The sequence below is a fragment of the Antechinus flavipes genome, chromosome 3, assembly GCF_016432865.1.
Source record: "Antechinus flavipes isolate AdamAnt ecotype Samford, QLD, Australia chromosome 3, AdamAnt_v2, whole genome shotgun sequence".
In the NCBI taxonomy this organism is placed as follows: domain Eukaryota; kingdom Metazoa; phylum Chordata; class Mammalia; order Dasyuromorphia; family Dasyuridae; genus Antechinus; species Antechinus flavipes.
Window position 1 is genome coordinate 467,316,288 of NC_067400.1, and position 13,243 is coordinate 467,329,530.

The following is a 13,243-nucleotide window of genomic DNA, read 5'->3' on the forward strand; positions in this document are numbered from 1 at the left end:
TTAAGGAATTGATATCTTCAGTGGATTTTTTTTTTTTTTTTTGCATTTGGCTAATAGAATTTTTTAAGGAATTGTTTTCTTCAATGTTAGTCCTTCCTTTTCCAGGTTGTTGGTCTCTCTTGCATACTTCTCATTTCTTTTCCCATTTTTTCCTCCTACCTTTGTTATTTGCTTTTTACAATCCCTTTTAAGTGCTTCTAAGAAGGCTTTTTTGGTATTGAGACCAATTCATATTACTCTTTGAGATTTCCTATATGGACATTTTGTCTTCTTCTGAGTTGGTGTTTTGGTCTTTCCTATCACCATAATAGCTTTCTATGGTTAAGGTTCTTTTCTATTGCTTGCTCATTTTTTTCATTCTTTCTTTTTTTCTTTTTTCTTCTTCTTTTTTTAATTTTGTGACTTTTAAGATTGAGCTCTGCTCTTGGGGTATGAGACACTATCTCAAACTTCCCATACAGCTAAGACTAGGCTTTGAGCACAGGGATCCTTTGTGTTTGGTGTTATACTCACAGCAGGGAGTAGTCTTATTTACTCTTTGCAGGCAATAACCTGGTTTCCCAGGCTGTAAATTTGCCTTCTGTGTTGGGACTAGAGGTTGTCTCATTGGTCTGCTTTGCTACTGAACTAGGACCAAGAGTTCTCAATTGCTGATCTGCTGTGATTAAAAATCCTCTTATGAGGTTTCCTGGACCCAGTTTCATCTGGGCTGAACACTCCTTTCACTCTAGTGAGACTGACTTTTTTTGAAGTCTTTCTAATCTATCTTGAGTTGGAGAGTGGTTTCATTCCATTAGACTCTGTTCAGAAACTTTGTTTCATGTGGTTTTCAAGGAAAACTAAAAAAGCTCAAGCAGCTTCCTGGTTTCGGTCCATCATCTTGGTTTCTACTATTGCATTGTTAGTAGTGCAATATTTATGGCAGCTCTCCTTGAGAATTAGAATTAGAATTCAAATTAGAATTAGAAATCGAAATAATATGCATAAGTTAGGGAATGGCTGAACAAATTGTGGCATATGAATGTAATGGGAAAGTATTGTAGTATAAATGATGAGCAAGCAGCTTTCAGAAAAACCTGGAAAGATTTACATGAATTGATGGTGAGTGAAGTGAGCAGTGCACATTAATAGTAACACTATGCAATGATCAATTTCGATAGAATTTGCTCTTCTCAGCAATACAATGATCCAAATCAATTCCAAAGACTTATGTTATCTGCATTCAAAGAAAGAACTATGTAGTCTGATTATACATTGAAGTATACTATTTTCATTTTGTGGGTTTTCCCTTTTGTTGTGATTCTTCTTTCACAACATGACTAATGTGAAAATATATTTAATATAATTGTACATGTATAACCTGTATCAAAATGTTTTCTGTTTTGGGGAAGAAGAAAGGAAAGGAGGAAGAAAAAATGGAAATAAAAACGTTACAAAAGTAAATGTTGAAAACTACTTTTCTATGTAATTGGAAGAAATATATTACTATTAAATGAAAAAAAAAATAAATATAGTGTTTGGTTTTATTGGCCTTCTTCAAGATTTAGCTCAAACATCATTTGCAAGAGATCTTTCTCATCCCTCCAGCTACTAGTACTTCCTCCTCTCTCTCAACACTGTATACATCTTACACAAATCTATTTACATATTGTTTTCTCCATTAGAATGTAAGTTCCTTGAGGGCGGAAAATAGTTTTACTTTTCTATGATTTCCCAGCACTTAATATATAGCAAATAGTAAGTGTTTAATAAAACTTCATGAATTGAATGACTGTTTTGCTATAAACTTCAATTTTTTTACAGGCATTTTCTTGCTGAATCAAGTTGTAAAAATTGTAGCCATTGTTAAGGATGAGTACTTAAAATATAAAGTAATATCTGAAAATATTTGAAAAATGGATCTTCTTTTTTGTGTGTCTACTGGGAAAGCACTTCCTTCTGATAAGAAACCAGTTCTGGACCTTTTTTTTTGGTTTTCTCAGTATATACACATATTACAAAACTTTAGCGCTGTCTTTCCCATTTACTTCATGGGAAGAAGGATGAAGAGCCTCAGAGGGAGCTTATCCCTGTGGGGAATGATTTCAATTGTAGGCTGTGAGAGAACAACAAACATTTATTAAGTGTCTGCTCTGTGCAATAGGTGGGGGTACAATAATGAAACAAGACACCATCTCTGCCCTCAAGGACATTAGAATGTAGTACAGAGAAAGACAAATACACAAATAACTCTAATACAAGTTATTGCATGATAAGCTCAAGTGACGGTGGTATACTGGTAAAAACAGAGGATTTGGACTTAGGAAACATGGTCCAGACCTGGTTCTTCTGTTTACTACCTATATGACCAGGTGTATCCTGTAATCTTTTAGGGCATTGGTTGTCTTCTCTATTAACAAAAAGGAGTGGATCAGCTGATTAACAAATTTTTTTCAATGGCTAAATCTAACAATCCTAAGTACACAAGGAAGATCAAAAATGGGAATACTGGGAGGAAAAAAAGAAGAGATCTCTTATAATGGCAATCATGGGAACATTTATAGAAAAGATAGTGTCTGAGATGAGATGAGTTGAGCTTTGAAGGAAGAGAAGGAATTTGACAACTGGAGATATTGGAAAAATCCATTCCAGTCATATGCCATGAGATAGGCTCCCACAAAGAGGTGAGAAATGACAGGATAAGATCAAGAAAGGGCAAATAATTAAAGTAGTTTAGGTTGAATGCAGTGTACATGAAGGAGATTAGATACTGTAAGACTGAGAAGATAGATTGAAGTAAGATTGTCAAAGTTCTTAAAGGCCAGAATAAGGAGACTTTATTTTATTGATTAAACAATAAGAAGTCTCAGGGGAGAAAAGTTTTTGAACAAAGGAATGATCCAATCTGTCATGTGTGTTTAGAACATAAACTCTGAAAGAAATGTGAAGGATTGATTAGAAAGTGATTAACTATTAAGAATCAGAGGGAAAGAGATGGAGCCAAAATGGCAAAAAGTAAATAGGACATCACCCAAGTTCTCCCCAGCTTCCCTCAAAATTAATGTTAAATCAAGTCTCTGAATAGATTTTAGAATGACAGAACACCCAAACATTCAGAATATAATAATTTTCTGGAATAAGATATCTTGGAAGGACTTCAGGAAAGATCTGTCTCAATTGGGCAGGAGGATATGGACTCTAGTGCAGGAATGGCACAGGGAATCCAATGGGAGGCTCTTAGTTAAAATACAGTGGCATTGGCTATTCCATCCTGGTTCAGAAGGCCAGTGGATAAGCAGAACAGCTATGAAACCTCCAACACAACAAAAAAAAGGCAAATTCTGAGTCCCTGAACCCCAGCATAACAGGTGGGACTTGACTACTCCCACCCAGTACCTGTAGTACCTTTGGTCCCAGCACAGTCAGTGAGAGGTCCCTGTCTCCCTCAAAAGAGGCTTGGGACAATCTCCCCTGTGACCTAAGAGCAGAGTTCAACTTTTAAAAATGAGCAAAAAAGCATAAAGGGCTCTGAGTATAGAAAGTTACTATGGAGACAAGGAAGAATAGAACACAACCCAGAAGAGAACAGCAATGGCAAAATGCCTACATGTGAAACCTCTTTTTTATATTATTATTTTTTAAAATAACTTTTTATTGACAGAACTCATGCCAGGGTAATTTTTTACAGCATTATCACTTGCACTCACTTCTGTTCCAATTTTTCCCTTCCCTCCCTCCACCCCCTCCTCCAGATGGCAAGCAGTCCTATACATGCTAAATAGGTTACAGTATATTCTAGATACAATATATGTGTGCAGAACCGAACAGTTTTCTTGTTGCACAGGGAGAATTGGATTCAGAAGGTATAAATAACCTGAGAAGAAAAACAAAAATGCAAGCAGTTTATATTCATTTCCCAGTGTTCTTTCTTTGGGTGTAGCTGCTTCTATCTATCCTTGATCAATTGAAACTGAATTAGCTCTTTTTATTGAAGAGATCCACTTCCATCAGAATACATCCTCAAACAGTATCGTTGTTGAGGTATATAATGATCTCCTGGTTCTGCTCATTTCACTTAGCATCAGTTCATGTAAGTCTTGCCAGTCCTCTCTGTATTCAAACAGGGCTGCCACATTTTGGCACATACAGATCCCTTTCCTTTCTTTAGTATCTCTTTGGGGTATAAGCCCAGTAGAAACACTGCTGGATCAAAGGGTATGCACAATTTGATAACTTTTTGAGCATAGTTCCAAATTGCTCTCCAGAATGGCTGGATGTGTTCACAACTACATGTGAAACCTCAAAGAAAATGATGAACTGGTCTCCAGCTCATAAGGTTCCCATGGAAGAACTCAAAAAGGATCTTAAAAGATAAAAGAAAAATGGGGAAAGGAAATGAGAGCTGTGCAAAAGAATTATGAAAGTTTTTTGGGGAAAACAACAGCTTGGAAAAGGAAGCACAGAATTGATTGAAGAAAACAATTCTTTAAAAATGGAATTGGCAAAGTGAGAAAAATATCCACTAAACAAAATAACTCCTTTAAAAGTACAATTGGTCAAATTCAAAAAGGGGTAAAAAGCTAACTGAAGAAAATAATTCTCTAAAAATGAAAAAATAGAAGAAAATTTAAAATATCTTATTAGAAAAACAATCAACCTGGAAAATAGATCAGGAGAGATAATCTAAGAATTATTGGAACATCTAAAAACTATGATGAAAAAAACCCCCAAAACCTGGACAACAGCTTTTAAGAAATCATCAAGGACAATTGCATTGATATCCTAGAACTAGGGGGTAAAATAGTCATTGAAAGAGCCCACTGATCACCTCCTGAAAGAGACATCAAAATAAAAACTCCAATATCTAAATTCCAGAATTAAAAGGTCAAGGAGAAAATACTGTGAGCCGCCAGAAAGAAATAATTCAAATATCAAGAAGCCACAATCAGGACTACTCAGGACTTAGTCTCTTCAACTTTAAGAATCAGAGGATATGGATTATGATATTCTAGAGGGCAAAGGAGCTTGGACTACAACCAAAAATCGACTACTCAGCAAAATTAAGCATTATCTTTCAGAGGAAAAGGTGGACATTCAGTGAAATAAAGGATTTTCAATGATTTTTAATGAAAAGATCAGAGATGAACAGAAAATTTTATCTTCAAATACAAGATTCAAGAGAGACATAAAGTGTAAATGGAAAAATAATTTTAAATTTATTTTAATAGTATTTTATTTCCCCAAAATACATGCAATGATAATTTTCAACATTCACCTTTGGAAAATCTTGTATTCCAATTCTCTCCCCCTTCCCCCTCCCCACTCATTCCCCTATATCTCCCCGCTCAAAGACAGAAAGCAATCCAGTATAGGTTAAACTTGTGCAATTCTTCTAACTATCTTTCTATATTCATCATGCTGCTCAAGAAAAATCAGATCAAAAGTGAAAAAAAAAATGAGGGAAAAAAGCAAACAAACAAACAACAACAAAAGGGTGAAAATACTATGCTTTGATACACATGTAGCCTCCATAGTTCTCTCTCTGGATATGGATGATACTTTCCATAACAAATATTTTAGAATTGCCTTGATTCATTGGAAGATGATATGTGTAACTCTTAAGAATTGTATTTTTGTCAAGGCAGTTAGAAGGGCTATATTTAGAGGGCATGGGTGTAAGTAGACTTTAATGTGATGAAATAAAAATGAAATTAGGGATAGAAAAGGGATTATACTGGGAAAAGAGGAGGTAAAATGGAGATAACTTACAAAATACATACAAAGACCTATCACAGTTGAGAGAAAGAAGGGAGAGGGATCAGCATTGTTTGAACCTTAATCTCATTGTATTTGGCTCAAAGAGGAAATAACATGTGTAGAAATTTGTCTTACTCTATAGGGAAATAGGAGAGAAGGGGAAAAGGATGGGGGAGACTAATAGAAGGGAGGGCAAAAGTAAAAGGAGAAATGGATAAAAAAAATAGGAGGCTGAAAAAAGGGAGGGCAGATTAAGGAAGATGGTAGTCAAAAGGAAAACACTAGCCAGCAGGGAAAGGTGAAAAGAGAGAAAAAAGTATAACCTGGGGAAAATAGGACGATGGGAAACACAGAGTTAGTAATTTCTCTATTAAATAGGGATAATACTAACACTTGCTTTACAGGGTTATTGTGAGGATCAAATTAGTCAACATATGTAAAGCAATTTGCAAACCTTACCTAATTTTTTGGTAATTTTTTGTTTTAACTTTTTTTTAGGTTATACATGTATATTCATTTTTTTTTTTACATATTTACATGTGAGTCATGTTGGGAGAGAAAAATCAGAACAAAATGAAAAAAAAAACATGAAAAAAAAGAGATGAAAATAGCAGGTATTGCTCCAGTCTCCACAAGTCTCTTTCTGGAGGCACATGGCATTTTCCATCCAAAGTTTATTGGGATTGCCTTGGATCACTGAATTGTTGAGAAGAACCAAGTCATAGCATAATAATCATCACACAATGATGTTCCTGCTATGTGCAATGTTTTTCTGGTTCTTCTTGCTTCTCTCATCATCAGTTCATATAAAATTTTCCAGGTTTTTCTAAAATCAGTTTGTTCCATCATTTTTTAAAATGACTATATAAATAGTTTAGTTCTTATTTAGTATTTCAGTTGTGTTTGTATATATCCCACTCTTCCTTACTCCTTTTTGGATTTTCTTTGCAAAGATACTGGAGTGGCTTGCCATTTCCTTTTCTTTATATAAATACTACTGCTTATTATTATTATTGGTATTGGTATTTGGGATATATGAAATCATGATGATTCCAAGATTTTGAGCCCAAATTGCAGAAGGCTTGGAAGAAAAGATAATGAGTTTAAGATGGCAGGCTATGGTAGAGACGTCTAGTAGACAGCTGGAGATTTGGAACAAGTCTCTGAAACAAATAGGGTTGGAGTTATAAACTGGAGAGTAATTTGCATAGAGGTGATAACTGAAGCTATTCAAATAGTTGAGATTAATACAGCAAAGAATAGGAGATACCTTGTATGGAAAGAAGAAAATATGATGGTGATGGAGTTATTCAGACTATTAATCTAAGAGTCTGAAATCCATTATTTGGAGAATAATTTTTTCTTCTCCAAAAGTATGATTGTTAATAGTCAAATAAAAATCCACTAGTTTTGAAAATTTTGAAGTAATTTATTTTAAATGAATTCAGTAGTCAAAGAAGAGAAGAACTATTCTTTTATAGCTCAAAATGGATAATGACACAGTGGTGGGGAAAATAGGAAAATGGGAAAATGTCCCTGAAGTGACACACAGCACATTTTTTCATCATGACATTGTTGAACCTTTTTTTTTCTGCTCAATTCTAAAAGGATAGGGGAAAAGGAGAGAATGAGAGAGTCATCTTTTAATGAGGTCAAGGAAGGAGAGATTGCACATCTGAACTTCCTGATACATGCAGCTAGATTAAATTTGTGATTTGAATCTGAATGTCAAATAGAATGTGCCTTATGGTTCAGCTAATGTACCATTTGGAGCCCTATTATCAACCATTGACTATGTACTACCTGAATAATGCTTGATTTTGAACCTCAGGGTCAACACATAATTCACTGTAAGAGACTCAAGTTTCAAAAATATAAATTGCAACAATTGTTTGTTGTTGTGGCTACTGGCATCTGCCATTTTTCGTGGTTATGAGAATAGAGAGAAATATCATTAGATATGAGAAATTGCCAGAGACATTGAATTCAAGAAAATATGAAGTTTCAAAGCCCTGTTACCACTCTTGGGAGGGATTTCAGTTAAACAAGGAATTAAAATGAGCTAGAAAACCAAATTCTAATTAAAATCTGTTTCTAATATTTGGGTTAGTTAGTCATGATTGACAATAAGTTGAAATTAGTCATACCAAATTGAATTTAGATTTTTTTTCTTTAAAAGCTTGTTTCATATGTAAGATCTTTAAATAAAGTGTTTAATGATATTATTTAAGCTTAGCTGCATTAATACTGCTATATTTTTATCAATGAGTGGAAAATTCATTAATTTAATCTGGATCACAGATAAGATCAATCTACCAACAAATATTCATTAAGAGCCTACTATGTGCCAAGCATTGTACTAAACCTTGGGATATAAAGAGGTGCAAGGAGGTCACCATCTAATTGGGAGGACACCAGGTAAACAAATGTATATAAAATGAGCTATATATAAGATAAACAGAAAATAATTAACAGATGGGGAAGGCACTAGAATTAAGAGGGGTTAGGCTTGACTTCCTGTAATGTTGTGCCACAGTTTTCTTTTATTGTCCTGACTCAGTCCCTTATTGTCTTGACTCAGTTTCTTTAATTGTTCTGCCGCAGTTTCCCTAATTGTTCTGCCTCATTTTCCTTAATTGTTCTGCCTCAATCCCCTTAGTTGCAAACACCCCCCCACCCAGTTCATTAAGACTGGTATAACTCAGAGGTAATAAATTGTCAATATGTAAACTCAAGATAAGTCTATCTCAAATACTTAATTGCTATCTTTACTTCTGTTTTTTTCCAGACTTTCTGTCTCTAGCTAGATACTTTCTTACTTCCCAGTTTGTTTGAATTTATGATCTTACCCCCACTCCCCACCCTGACCTGCCTGGAGATTCCTGCTCACCAGATTTTGGACTCCAGCCTCCTGCCTTTGTTTAGCTACTGTGTATAAATATGTCATTGAGAATTCACATTCACTGCTGCATTCTTGGAGACCATAGTCTCATTCAGCCCTCGGATCAAACCATGGATCCATTTGGTCCCAGTAAATCTCTCCCTTTCAAATAAAATATTAAAAACTCTCTAGTCTCTATCTTGCCTCAATTTCTCTGGCATTACAGTAGAAGACTTTTAATTGATACTTAAAAGAAATCAGGAATATCAGTGATCAGAGTAGAAGAGGAAGAGTATTTCTGATAGATTGTCAAAGAAAGTGGCTGAAGCTGAGAGAGATGGAGCATCTTGTTCATAAAATAGCCAGAAGGCTAGAATCACTGGATTGAAGAATACATTGTGGGGTGTAAAGAATAAGAAGACTAGAAAGATATGAAGGTTATGAATGTCAAACAGAGCATTTTATATTTGATTCTGGAGGTGATAGAAAGTCATCGAGGTTTATTGAGTATAGGATTGACAAGATCAAATTTGTGCTTTGGTGGTTGAATGGAGGATGGTCTAGAGTGGGAAGAGACTTGAAGCAACCAGACCCACCAGCAGCTATTGCAATGAGATCAGGTGGTGAGAGCCTGCACTAGAGTCGTGGAAGTGTTAGGAGAAATGGGAAGCAAATTCCAGAGATGTTGTAGAGGGCTATAACCAATTTCAAGTCTTTATCACATCTTGCTTTGACTTGTCATAAAAGCATAAATCTTGTATTGGAAGAGGTATCTAGTTAAATTTTAATACAGTGAGTATTCTATAGAGCCAGCATACATAATCTGGGGTCAGTGAATTTCGTTTTATATAAAAACTATTTCAATAACCATATTTCAATATAATTGGTTTTCTTTGTAATCTGATGTATTTTATGTTGTGCAATTTCAAAATATTTTGAGAAGAAATTCACAGGCTTCATCAAGCTGCCAAAGGTGTCCATGGCACAAAATATAGTTAAGAAGGGTTTGCAGAGAGTTCCTATATACTAAAATCTTACTTCTCTAAACCTCAATTTTCTTTTCTATGAACTAACAAGATTGAAATAGATCAAGGTTTTTAACCTAATTTGAGTCATGGACCCCTTTATCAATCTGGTAAAAACTTATGAAATCCTTTTCAGAATAATATTTTTAAATAATTGAAGGAAAGGCTAAATTTCAGTTAGAAGTTGTTGAAAATAAATATGTATTTTTTCCTACCTAAATTCATGCTCGTTGCTCCTCCTCTCTCTAAAAACCTATTCATAGACCTGAAGAGGGTCCATGGTTAAGAATCTTTCATCTAGATAATCTCTAAGATTCCTTCCAGCTATCAATCCTTCCTTTGTACTATAAGTGAAGTCCACCTTATCTGAACTAATACAGAAGGCCTAATCTTGTTGACTTAATCAGTCATTCAATGAGAGGAACAAATTAGTTATGAATACATGCTTAATCATTTTGGAAAGAATAAAATTCAAGAAAGGAAGAATTGATAACTGGACAAGAAGAGGAAGTGTACTTGCCAATTATCTATTTCTCAAATCAACTAATCAGTAAGTATTAATTTTATATATGCTATGTACCAAGAATTATGCTGCTTAGTACCTTATCAGGTAGTAGTTCTTGTCCCAACTTTATAGGCAAGTTTTGAGATTCAATTTTTAACGTACTCAATTTGTATTTTCACCAACAAAACATTTTCCCCTCTTTTCAGCCAGGTCACCTTCCCTCTCTTGGGGCCATGGCAACCTCTCCCCTTCCCCTTTCCACATTCAGAGAAGGGGCATTGACTGTCTCTTCCATCTGAATGATATGGCTGGAGACTGTAAACTCATTGGGTCTGGATTTATTGGTCTAATCTCTAGGATATGTCACCTAATTAGGTATACCTAAAAAAAAACCTTTTGGATGATGAAGAATGATAATGATGATGTTGCTGCTTCTGTTGATGACGACGACGATGATGATTTTGGGGGAAATTATGCCTTTTCTCCTTGTTTCTCAAAATTCTGCTCAAAATCTTTACCTCTACGGAAAATGTCTGAATGACTTGAAACTCTGCCCTCTGAGTCATTGCACCTTTTCCCCACATATCTTTTTCCTGAATGTGCTTTCTTCCCTGGTGGAATATAAATTAATCAGATTAACAGCGCTGCTATTGGGTTATCTTGTGCTCCCTGGTGATAAGTGGATATAAAGAGTTGGTCAATTGAGGGGTCTGACCAAAGCTGCTCTAACAAAAGATGCATTCCTCCCCTTCTCACCCTCCTCCTTCTCCCCAATCTTTTTTGTTCACCCTCATTAGTCACCTCCAGACAAAGGAGATGCTAGAGCATCAGCAGAGTGTGCTTTATTTTAAAGCACACATACACACACCACACACATATACACACAATGTGCACTGCTACTAATGGAAGCATTGCTATCCTAATGACTTACAACATTCATATTGCAGACCTTTTCCATCACTAACCCCCACCTCCCCCAAATCCCTTAAAGTTATCTCAGGTCATTTTGTACTAAGTCTATCTCTCTTCTGCCCTGCCCCTCTTCCCAGCTGCCTAACATACTTGTCAATGGCTTCACTATTACACCAGGCACCCAGACCAATAGTCTCTGGTTCAGCTTTGACTTTTCACTTCACCTTGGCTCAGTGTATAACTAGTGACCAAATCTTGTCATTTCTGTCCTGCCTTCTCTACTACACTGCCATTTCCCTATTGATTGGACTATTGAATTGGAACTGGCATCTAGTTCAACTCTGGAGGCCCAGAGAGGCAGTGCTATGCCCAAGTTACATGGTGGTAAGCTGAAGCAGTAGAATTTGAATCTTTGCCCTCTGACTCAAGAATCACTGTATCATAAAGACATACTCACTCTAATCCCTCAGTTAGTTGACAAGAATGTATTAGTCTTTATTTATTAGTATTATTAATTTATTAGTACTATTAAGTACTTACTATGTTCATTTTCTAATGGATGTAACAACACATAAATGACTAGGTATGTATATGCTATATACAGGGTAAATGGAAAATAATATAAGCAGGCACGAGTAGTTGGGAGAAACAGAAAAAGTAAAGGGAAGAGAGAGAGCATTCTATATATGGGATTCAAACCATGGAAAAGAGCTAAGAGAATAAGAGAAGACATTCAAAGAAGAGAAGGGAGATGAAGGGTCCTATATAAAAAACATTGAAAAGGTCAATATAGTCACATCATACAGTGAGTACATAGAGAGTGGTAAAGTGTAGGAAAGTGCCAGTCTATGAAGCATAGAAGTAAAATTATATTTGTTCTGAAGGTAATACCCTACTCACCACTCCCAAATTAATCTTATCTATTGATTGCACAGTTCTTATCACATCACCCAATGAATTTGGAATCAGAGATCTTGATTCCAATCTTAGCTTTGATACTTGTGTGATGTGTCACCTTGAGCAAGTTACTTTCTCTCTGGGTCTAAATGTCCTCATTTGTAAGATGATGATGTTGGACTGATTGACATCTAAACATTCCTTCTAGTTGCAAATTGAATGGGAAATATACTATATTGGTCTGACATTCAAGACAACCCACATTTCCTTCTTTATTTCCCATTGTTTTCTTTTATAGACTATGTTCAAGCTTTCAAACAGATCCTGGATTTCTCACCTTCTGTGATTTTCCTGTGCTTTGAATGCTTTTCCTTATATCTCTCGTAGAGGTCTAGCTTGAATGCCAACTTGTCCATGAAGCCTTTATTGACTCTTTCCAGCTAAAAATTGTGTTCATCTCATGTGAACTCTGGTAACAACTTGTATGTAGTTCTCTACATATACTTTAAAGAACTATGTATTCATTCATCTTTGTCCTTTGTAATTGAAGAGGACTACAATGACATCACAATGTTTCAGTATTTGTACACTGCGTCTGACTGTGGCTGAATAAACCTTTTTGAGCTTGGAAGTCTCTACCACAGGTTGGGCACAAATATTCCATATGAAAAAATTGAATGCAGTTGTCTCTTAATCATGTATTTCATTTTACTTTTGAGCTACTGCAATTCTGCTTCTTTGATGGAGGCACTCTATACTGAGTGGTCCTGTACCAGTGTCTTCCATGGCTCACAACTGATTCCAAAGTTCTTCAGAGAGAGCTAGGGAGTGTCCATGTATCACTTCTTCTGAGCATCATGCGACTGCCTGCCTTGTTTGAGCTCTCCATAAAATAGTCATTTAGGCAAATATACATTTGACATTTGAGCAATGTGCCCAGATTGTCAGAGTTGCACTCTCTGTAGTAGAGTTTGAATCTTTTGACAATTCAGCTCAAAAAAGGACTTATCTTATTATCTTCAGAAACTTCCTAGAAACAACTCACTTTTCTGGCAAGACACTGTTACATGTTGAGGTTTCACATACAAAAATGAGGTCACTTCAACAATCCTGTAGCTCTTCAGTTTGGTAAGAAGTTTAATATTTCTTCTATACAACACTTTTTTTCCAGAGCCTCTTAAATGATGAGATAGCTCTGGCAATGTGTGCATCTACTTCATCATCTCCATATATATCCCTGGAAAGTATACTGTCCAGATAAGAGAACTTATCCCTAGCATTCAGAAT